The 10,467-nt window shown below is 28.5% G+C and overlaps 1 pseudogene; it reads left to right on the top strand.

Annotated features, from left to right (window-relative positions):
• Window positions 1-1,198: 1,198 nt before the first annotated feature.
• Window positions 1,199-3,153, top strand: LOC126554518 (piggyBac transposable element-derived protein 3-like; annotated as a pseudogene).
• The last annotated feature ends 7,314 nt before the right edge of the window (window positions 3,154-10,467 follow it).

The raw sequence follows: 10,467 nt of genomic DNA, 5'->3' as shown, positions 1-10,467 counted from the left end.
AATTAATAGCTGGGTATTCTATCGGTGTTAAAAGAAAATACAAAGATTTTGCTGAAAGGTTAAAAAATGTGTTTAATGACTATAATAATAGAATAACAGAAGATTATTTAAGAGGCATAGCCCATAATTTTCAGTTAACAGTTTGATTATTGAGTATTTATTATTGTATGATTATTTGAGTAATTATTTATTGTAATATAATTCTTTTTTTTGACTGACAGTATATAAATGTATTATTTGTATGAACTATTTTTTAATTTTTAATTGAATATAATAAACTTTACTATATTATTTTTTTTTTGGAAAATATAATATAAATGTATTTGTATAAATTAATTTTTAATTTTTAATTGAATGAACAGTAATTATTATACTATTATGTTATTATTTACTTATTAATACATTTTACTATATTCACGACAAATTGTAGCCGCAGTGAATTGTACATGCGGTGAATTGTAAATACGGTGAAATGTTAACCCTTAACTTGACGCTGTATCTTAAAAGATACACGTAAATCAGTTAATTTTGATATTAAAAATAATATTTAGTTATTCCATAAAACTGTTGTAAACTTTTCTAAATATTCCAAAGAGTTTATACATGTAACATCATTTGATAGTAGCTGAAATTGATTACGCTGTTATCATTTGTCTCACACGTGGATTAGTGTTTATATGTGTTTGTGATTTCCTGTGACTTTGGAGTGTTATAAGTCATTGAATATACGTGACAACAAGCTGTAAGTTAGTAATATTTATTCAGGATATCCTTATTATCATTTTAATATAATAAAATGTTAGGTTTTAACTCTCGAGTATTGTTTTTTTATGGTTTATATTTAATGTATCCAATAAGATACATTGCTCAGCTACCTCATGTATAACATTGTATCTTATAAGATACATTGCTCAGCGGCCTCATGTATAACATTGTATCTTATAAGATAAATGTTCAGTTGTCTCATATTTATTGTTGTATTTAAAAAGATACGGAACCTTAGATTCTGAAATAAATTATTAAAATATTAAATAATAATATAATCGTGATTTTTTATTTTTGTATTTCTGTTTTACTATTACCATTTATTTATATATAGTTTGTTATTATTATATGTATTTAAATTTCTACTTATCATTTTACTAGCCATGTAAATAAATAAATAATAAAATAAATATTTAATTTTTATTAGGTAGCTATGTATAGAAATAAAAAAACTATTTCATCTTGAAGTTTGAGGCTTTTGAAATCTGTTCTTCCTTCGTCAGATTCAGAAGATTCTGAAACTGAAGATGAGACTGAATTATCATTTAATAAGAAATCAAATGCCCCCAACATGACTGTTATAGAAAATTCTGATTGTAGTACACACTCGTCAAGTCCTCCGAGTGGTGCTTCGGAACTAGAGAATTATCTAAACGATATCGATGATATGCCCATGTTTGATGAATTAGGTACAGACATCAATAATTACATAAATTTACCAAGTACAAATTACAATGATAGTTTGGCTGAAGCTTCTATTTCTATTTCTAATCCTATATTGGATTTTCCTAATTTTGAAAGTAATATAATTGATAATCCAATTAATTTAAGTACTACGGAAAATGTATTAGATCTCTCTTCTCCAAGTACTTTGCTATCAGTCAATTTACATTCCGATTCTGACTTATCGATTGTTCAAAGAAAATCGGCTAGATTAGCTCAAATGACATATGTGGAATCAAATACGGTATCATCAGCATATGTTCAATCGGTTGAACCTCCTCCATCAACATTTACAAATAAAACTAAAAAAATGATACGACAAAAAATGACTTTTAAATGGACAAAACAGTTTAAATTTCCTGTTGATTTGCCTCCATTTAAGTATTCGTCCATACCTCAAAATATTTCCACTCCTTATGAATATTTCAAAATGTTTCTTAAAGATGATATTTTAGAACTCATAACAAAGCACACTAATATATATAGTTCCCAAAAACTTGGTAAGTCTTTAGAAACAACAGTAGAAGAAATAAAACACTATATTGGAATTGAATTACTTATGGGAATCGTAGCAATGCCTGCATATACTGATTATTGGTCTGCCGACTTAAGATACAGTCAAATTGCAGATACTATGGCTTTAAAGCGTTATCAAATGCTACGTCGATATATTCATTTTGTTGATAACAAAACAATTGATACTTCTGACCGTTTTTACAAAGTAAGACCAATTTTAGAAGGTATAAGAAAAAATTGTTTGTTAATTGAGCAGGGTAAGTTGTTTTCAATAGATGAGATGATGTTTCCTTATAAAGGGACCAAAGCTGGCTCCAGAAGACAGTATATTCGAAACAAACCTAAGAAATGGGGTTTTAAATTTTTTGTAAGAGCTGGAATTGATGGTTTTGTGCATGATTTTTTTCCATATGCGGGTGAAACAACGTTTAGTACAGAATCATTCTCAGAATATGAAGAAACTTTTTTTGGGTTAGGGCAAAAAGTTGTTCTCCAACTTTGTAAAACCATTTCGGATAAACCACTTACAGCTGTTTATTTTGACAATTGGTTTATATCACTGGAACTTGTAACGTATTTAAGAAAAGAGTTTGGAATTTTAAGAGTTGGAACAATACAACAAAATAGACTTTGTGGATGTGATATCATAAATGACAAAGATTTACTCAAAAAAGGAAGAGGAAGTTATGAAATGAGGTGTGATAATAAAAAAAAAAATTGCTGTTGTAAAATGGGCAGATAACAAATGTGTAACATTGGTAAGTTCATTTGTACCTGTAAATGAACAAACGTCATCAGTTCGTCGCTACGATAAAAATATGAGTATCTTTATATCGTACTGGTTTAAAATCACATCGTTGGTATTTGGCTGTATTTTCCCAGTTATTGGACATATCTGTCAACAATGCATGGTTATTATATAGGCGTGAATTTGAAGAGTTAAATAATGATTTAAACGTTAAACATATGCTATTAAAACAATTTAGAACTTCAATAGCTAAAACTCTTATTAACCAAAGAAAACCTGGTAGACCAATAAAAGAATTACTAACTAATCCACGAATTCAAAAATTACCCAGGTTAAGACCTACGGATGATATACGCTTGGATAATGAAGACCATTTACCTAAAAAAATTAAAAAAGGATGATGTATGTTGTGCCCCAAAGGTCAGACGGTTTATAGTTGTACTAAATGTAACGTGAGACTTTGTACTCTTAACGAAAGAAACTGTTTCTACACTTATCATAAACAGAAATAAGTACAATACAATTATATTTTAATATTTTTTCTTTAATTAATATTGTTTTTAAAGATTTTAAGATTTTAAATATGATTTTACTAATTTCAAAATATTTTAATCGCTATCATATTGAGTCAAAAATTTTAAAACAGTATGGTTATATAATTTTATTTTATTTTTATTTTGAGAGAATTATTTTCTTTTGTACATTATTTACCAAGTAGGTACACAAAATAATATATTCATTAGGTAACTGTTTAGTTTTATTACACATTTTTTAACACTGTTCCTATTGATGAAAAAAACTGTTCCTTCACTTTTATCATATAGATAGAAATTAGTGCAATGCAGTTATATTTTTAAGTTGTTTTGTTTTTCTTGATATTTGTTATTTAATTAATTTTGTTTTGAAAGATTTTAAATATGGTTTTCTAATTTCAGAATTCTATTAACTTTAATTTGTTAAATACGTTAAAATAATATGGTTGTATAATTATTTTTTAGTTTTATTTTGAAAAAGTTGTTTTCTTTTGTATGTATTATTTACCAAGTAGGTAATCAAAATATATTCATTAACTATTATGTATTATTATAATTTTTTTCATATTTTTTTTATTAAAAAGCAAAAAAACTATATTTTTTGACTTTTTATTACATAGTTTTACTAAGTAACTTTTTAGTAATAAAACTTAGAATAGACATAATCAAGTGATGTACACTAATGGATACTAGATTCAAAATGAGGAATTCATAGTAATGTATCCATTAAGATACAAAAGTAAAATATCGTTTATGAGGTAGTGTATCTTAAAAGACACGAAATTGAAAACAGCGTCTATGAAGGGATGTATCTTTAAAGATACACATTTCAACTCAAAATATCTCAAAAACTAATGTTACTTTTTTTAAACAAGGTCAAAAATGAACTCTACGTGTTTTAATTATTAAAAACAGTGATAGTTTGGAATTTTAGTGCAATATTTTTTTTTTTGCCAAGTTAAGGGTTAACGGTGAATTATCCACGATCCGCGCAATCGAGTTGTGTATTTTTGCGCAAACGAGTTGTAAAAAAGGTAAATGTGCGCAAACGAGTTGTAGCCATTTTTCCCTGTATATTGAAGTTGAGTTATGTTACACCAATTCTTAAATCAGGTAATTTATCTAATGCATTGAAATATAGACCGATTTCAGTACAGTCACATATCTTAAAACTATTTGAATCTCTTACTTTAAAATGCATTCAACCAATGGTTAATGGAATTTTGATGGAAGAACAATATGGTTTCCGCCCGGGTCATTCTACACTTACATGTAATCTTGTAATTACCTCATTAGTTTATGATGCCTTTAAAAACCATGGTCAGGTTGATGTCATTTATACTGACTTTAAAAAGGCATTTGATTCGGTGAGTCATGAACCCGTGTGCTTAGAAATTCAGGATTTGGTGAACCTCTCATAACTTGGTTTTTTTTTATCTCTCTGATAGATATTTTGTAGTAAAAGTATTTAGTACTATATCTAAGGTATTGAGAGCTTCTTCTGGTGTTCCTCAAGGTGGTCATCTGTCCCCAATTCTCTTTTCATTATTTGTAAATAGGGCTAACAGAGTTTTAAATCATTGTAAACTACTTTGTTTACCTAAACTTGCTGATGATATGAAACTAATTATGCAAATAAATTCCCTTGATGATTGCCGTAAACTTCAAACTGATTTAAACAATTTTTACAAATGGTCTCAAGAACTAGGCTTAACTTTGAATATTGATAAATGTCATATTATGTTATTCACTAGGAAACATGCTGCAATTAACTGGTCTTACAGTCTAAATAATTCGGAAATCTCCCGTGTTGAAATGATAGTTGACTTAGGTTTCAAGTTCAACAGTTCTCTTGAGCCGGTACCGCATATCACCATGATATGCTGTAAAGCTTACAAAATGATTGGGTTCATAAAGAAATTGGCTCACGACTTTAAGCTAGGCCAATCTTTAAAAATTCTTTTTTGTTCACTTGTCCGTCCTATATTAGAGTATAGAGCTGTTCTTTGGAATCCACATACTGCAGGCAACTCTCGACAACTTGAAATGGTGCAAAGAAAATTCCTTAGTTCCGCTGGGTTTATACTACATATACAACATCAGCCTCACCATTACGCCCCTATTTCCGAATTCCTCAATATTGATACCCTTGCTAATCGGAGAATCACTCTAGGGTTTAAGTTTCTGAATGGATTGTTGTCAGGTAATATAGATTCGCCTTAACTTTTTTAAGCCTTATTAATTTTAGGGTACCTCAAAGTTTTTCTCGAAATAATGCTCCTTTCTACATTCCTTCGTACACCTCTAGTTATTTAGCGAATGAACCTATCTCACGATTAATGTCTCTTGCCAATGTTGACGCTTCCCGCCTCTGTTAATGATTATACCATACCTATGTATATCTTTATAATTATAATGTGTTTTTTTCTCTTTTTGTTATCTAGTACATATAAAAAAAATTTAATTTGTAAATCTGTATGTATCTAACTTTGTTTTTCCAAAGGGCTAGACCCGTAAATATAAATAAATAAATAAATACGGACAATGCCAACCCAAAGGACCATTTTATAGGTATTCAGATTCTTCAAATAATCGTGTGTCTAATTTAACGTTCAATGAAAAATATTATTATACTGGGTCATCAGTGTCAGGTGGAAAGACAATTAGACAATGGTTATGTTATTCAATTATTCGTCAAGTAGCATATTGCCAGCCATGTATTCTGTTCGGGAATAGATTAAAAAACAAACAAACACCATGGATTGATGGATTTTATGACTGGGATCACATAAAAATTGCTTTTTACCGTCATGAAAGTTCTACATTTCATCTTGTGTCGTGTAAAGCTTATAATATGTATTCTAAAAATGTAAGTATTGACAGTCAAATAAAAAAACAAAATGATTCTGAAGATGAAAATTGGACTGCAGTTTTAACACGTATAATAGATGTAACTATTAGACTAGGTGGCCAAAATTTGTCTTTCAGAGGTCATAGAGAAGACGCAGACTTAAATAATCCTGGAAATTTTATGACTATAATAAAACTTCTAGCTAAATATGATCCAATATTGGCTGTACTTCTAGAAAAACCAAAGGGAAGAATAAAGTATCTTAGCCCTCAATCTTAGTCAAGATCAACGACTTTCACAAGGAAATCATTATTTTAAAACGCAAGTTGTATATCGCTGTATTGACACTGCTGTAACACAATTGAAAACAAGATTTGTAGGTCTTAGTGAAATAAATGATTTATTTAGTTGTATTTTACAACTGATGGTAATATCTGATGACAAGATCAGTGAGAGTACAAACAATTTGGCGGATGAATTTCAAGACTTTAATCCAGCAGAACTCGCCACACAAATTGAGTCATTTAAATTTCTATTTGCTTCTGAACTTAAATCTTGTAACAGCAGTTTTTGATATGACTAAATTACTAATAATCGAAAATAATAATTTAATTACAAGTTTCCCTGACTTATTAACGGCGTTTTACTTGTTTCTTACATTACCGGTTATTGTAGCGAGTGCAGAAAGGACATTTTCAAAACTAAAATTAATTAAAAATTATTTAAGAAGCACCATATCTCAAGCACGGCTAAGTAGTCTTGCGATGATTTCAATTGAGAATGATCCTGCTAAAAAATTAAATTTATTATCGTTGGTGAAGACTCGCTCAAGACCATAGCAGAAAAAAACATTTTAATTATAAATAAAGTATTATTATTATTATTTTTTCTGAAATTATAATTAAATAAATTTAATTATTACTTAACTATTAATATTTATTTTTATTGCATACTAAAAACAGCCCAATGTTAAAAAAGTTGGATTACAGGTATAATAGGGCCTCCAAAAAAATTGTATCCACGGGCCTCAATGATCGTAATTCCGCCACTGTATCAATCATATAATGTTACACTTACTAATTCATCAATATGCATTTGCTTAGAAGATTTAGAAAGTATTTATCCTACTCATCATTGTAGTATTTCCAATGGTCTACTTATTACTATTTATTCCCTTAAAATTATAAAGTATTAACATGTTTATAAATTATATTTTTTTATTTTAAGTATTATTTTACTTTAAATTTGTTACTGGACATCTGTATTTGTTATTAATGTATTGATAAGTAGGTATAAGACACAACAACTATATTTTTACTTGTTTTCTATGAACAATAATTTCAATTGCTTATTAAATTCACGATGGAATTCTTCAACTTATGAACTTATCTATTATTATTTTTTTTTTAGGTAGAATTTTATCAGATTTATCAGATTTATTTTTTCAGAAGAAAAGTCTATTTTAATATTTTTTTAGTATTAATGTTATTTATGCATTTAATTTTAATTTGTTTGTAATATATTTATATTTATTCTATCTATTTTATTAAATGCTGTGTTCACATTATTATAATTTTATAATCAAGTATAATTTTAATTATTTTTTAATATATTGATATTCGTTAGATAAAAAACTTTTAATATTTATTATAATTTTTATTTTTACCATCTTTTTTATTAAATTTTAATAGATGTTAATATTTGTTTTAATATTATTATTATATTAATGTTGTTATATTTTTATTTAAAAAATAAAATATTTTATTTAATACTTCAAAACAGTGTTTATTCTTTTACTTATAACATAAAATGTATACAACCATAACAAACAATAATTATCATGGTATAATTACAATGTATGATATAGTTTTGATAATGAAAAAATAAATTTTGTTCATACCGTGTACAGCATATTGAATGTTTTATTGGTATATTAATATAGTTTTTTGTATGGAGAATTTTAGAAATTCTGTAGTGGATAAAGAACATAATATTGCATTAATGTTTTTCGGAAATGTATTTCTTGATTATTTAACAAATTTGGAAAAAATCACTTAAGAGAATTGAAAATTGTAAATTATTTTATTACAATTTGATTTTTTTAGCATTATAAATAACAATTGCAAGGGAAGAGTTTGAGCCCTAACCCACTCCCCTGGGTGCACAATCAATCCAACTATAAAAGAATAGTTAAATATTTCAATTGAAACTATTATATAATACAGTTATTACAGCTTTATTTAACCATAAAAATGTCTAGAAATTTAAAGTAAAATGAATTATAATTTAAGTTATATTTACTATACAGTATTAATAAGTACTGAACGGGCCGGGAGCATTTAATGCTAATAGCGCGCCCGGTCACCAAAATACTTCGTGCGCTGCACACCGACCGACCTGTGTATGTGTGTGTATGTGTGTATAGCGACTCTAAGGAAGTGGACGGGGTCGCCGAGCAAGACCAAAGAGTGCTAGTGTGCAGTGGTGTGTGTAAGTGTGTATATTTGTGTGTGTGTGTACTTAAAACTAAGGACACGGGTAACTAAGAATAAATGGTAACACAGTAGAAATTTGGTAAAGATACACAGTATAATACAATAATAATAAACTACGGCCCTTTTGGCCCAACAGGTAAAAGAATATATAATTTAAAATGCTAGTTTAGCACAGCCGATAATAATAATAAGAGTATAATATCAAGAATAATTAAATTAAAATAACAATATAAAATAACTCACAGATCGTCGGTGCTCGGCTGGCCAGCTGCTACCTATGCTATAATAAATTCACACACACAGACACAAAATAATTCAAATAATACACGGAAAATAAATAAATAAATAAACGAGTATGGCGATTCGCGCCTACAAGAAAATAATAACAATGTGGCGATTAGCGCCTGCAAATTGCAATATAATATTAATTTAAAAACGACGATTAGCGCCTATATAAAATCATACAATAATAAAGGTGGCAATTCGTGCCTGCACCATATAAAATAATATATATTATAGGTATATAAAATAATATAACAGATGTGGCGATTCGCGCCTACAATATGTATATAAAAAAAGTAAGTGACGATTTGCGTCTACACGACTATAATATATAATAAAAAAAAAATGCGGCGATTTGCGCACACACGACTTAATTAAGTTTACAATAAAAATATGCACACGGCGGTAAAAATGCGTTTATGCGTAAACGCTGGAGAGAGACTGCCTTAATTATAATATTATACCGACGACGCGGGCGGACGGGAAGACATAATAATGCGCTGATTGCGCTTCTCCACGCGTAATCTTAATATTATATAACTCACACAACAATTAAAACACAAATTTAAACAATAATATAAAATAAACAGTAATATGTGTGTGCGTGTGTGTGTGTGATCGGCCGGTGACAAATATAGGCCGTTGACCTATATAATAAGTGGCTAGGTGTATTACATAATGTGCTACTAATATTGTTGCATTCCGGGCGGCAACAAGTACAGTAAAACCTGTGTAATATGGAAACAGTTGGGACCGGATATTTTTTCCATTTTAGACAGGTTTCCATTTAATGCAGGCTGTAAAAAAAAATTTCACGATAGATCTTTATTAAATACATATAATTTATAATTTATTATTAATTTATTTATTTCATATATTATACATATTATTTATTATTAATTTATTTATTTCATACATTTTACATATTATTTATTATTGGATTTTACTCCAAAATTTATCCAATGTTTTTTGTTTTGTTATTTGACTTGCCATTTTATTTTCTACTAAATGTTTCATGTTGAGAATTGATTCAAGAAGTTTATTTTCATTATTTTGATCCAATACGAACATTTCTAATCATTTTATTTCACGGAGGGCGTTCTTATACGTTTTAATATCATTGCCGTGCAATGGTACATTATCTGTTTCGTCTTCGGAACTGGACTGTTCAAAGTTTATTGAAGTGCAAGGTTTCACTGTAGTATTATTAATAATTATAGTATCATTAGTACATAAATGCTTATCGATGTTAACATATTCATGACTATCTACTTTTTCATTTATTGTAGAACATAGCAATTTAAAATCGTTATCGTTCGGTTAGGCCGGTGTCACACTTGCGGAATATCCGCAGCGGACGTTCCGCGGCAGAATTTCCGCGTTGTATAGGCTGGTGTCACACTTGCGTTTTTTCCGTAGCGGAATTAGCGCAAAAATGTAAACTTGATACTACAGCTCAGTAGTAGTTTTAATACTTCAGTTTGACTTCATTTGTCATACAGAACAAACCGTTTGTCGTGTTAAAATAATATAATATGGATATGGAAATGGAAC

Source organism: Aphis gossypii, unplaced genomic scaffold (assembly GCF_020184175.1).
Source record: "Aphis gossypii isolate Hap1 unplaced genomic scaffold, ASM2018417v2 Contig00532, whole genome shotgun sequence".
NCBI lineage: Eukaryota > Metazoa > Arthropoda > Insecta > Hemiptera > Aphididae > Aphis > Aphis gossypii.
Note: the sequence above shows the minus strand (reverse complement) of the source record. Positions and strands in the feature narration are given on the sequence as shown.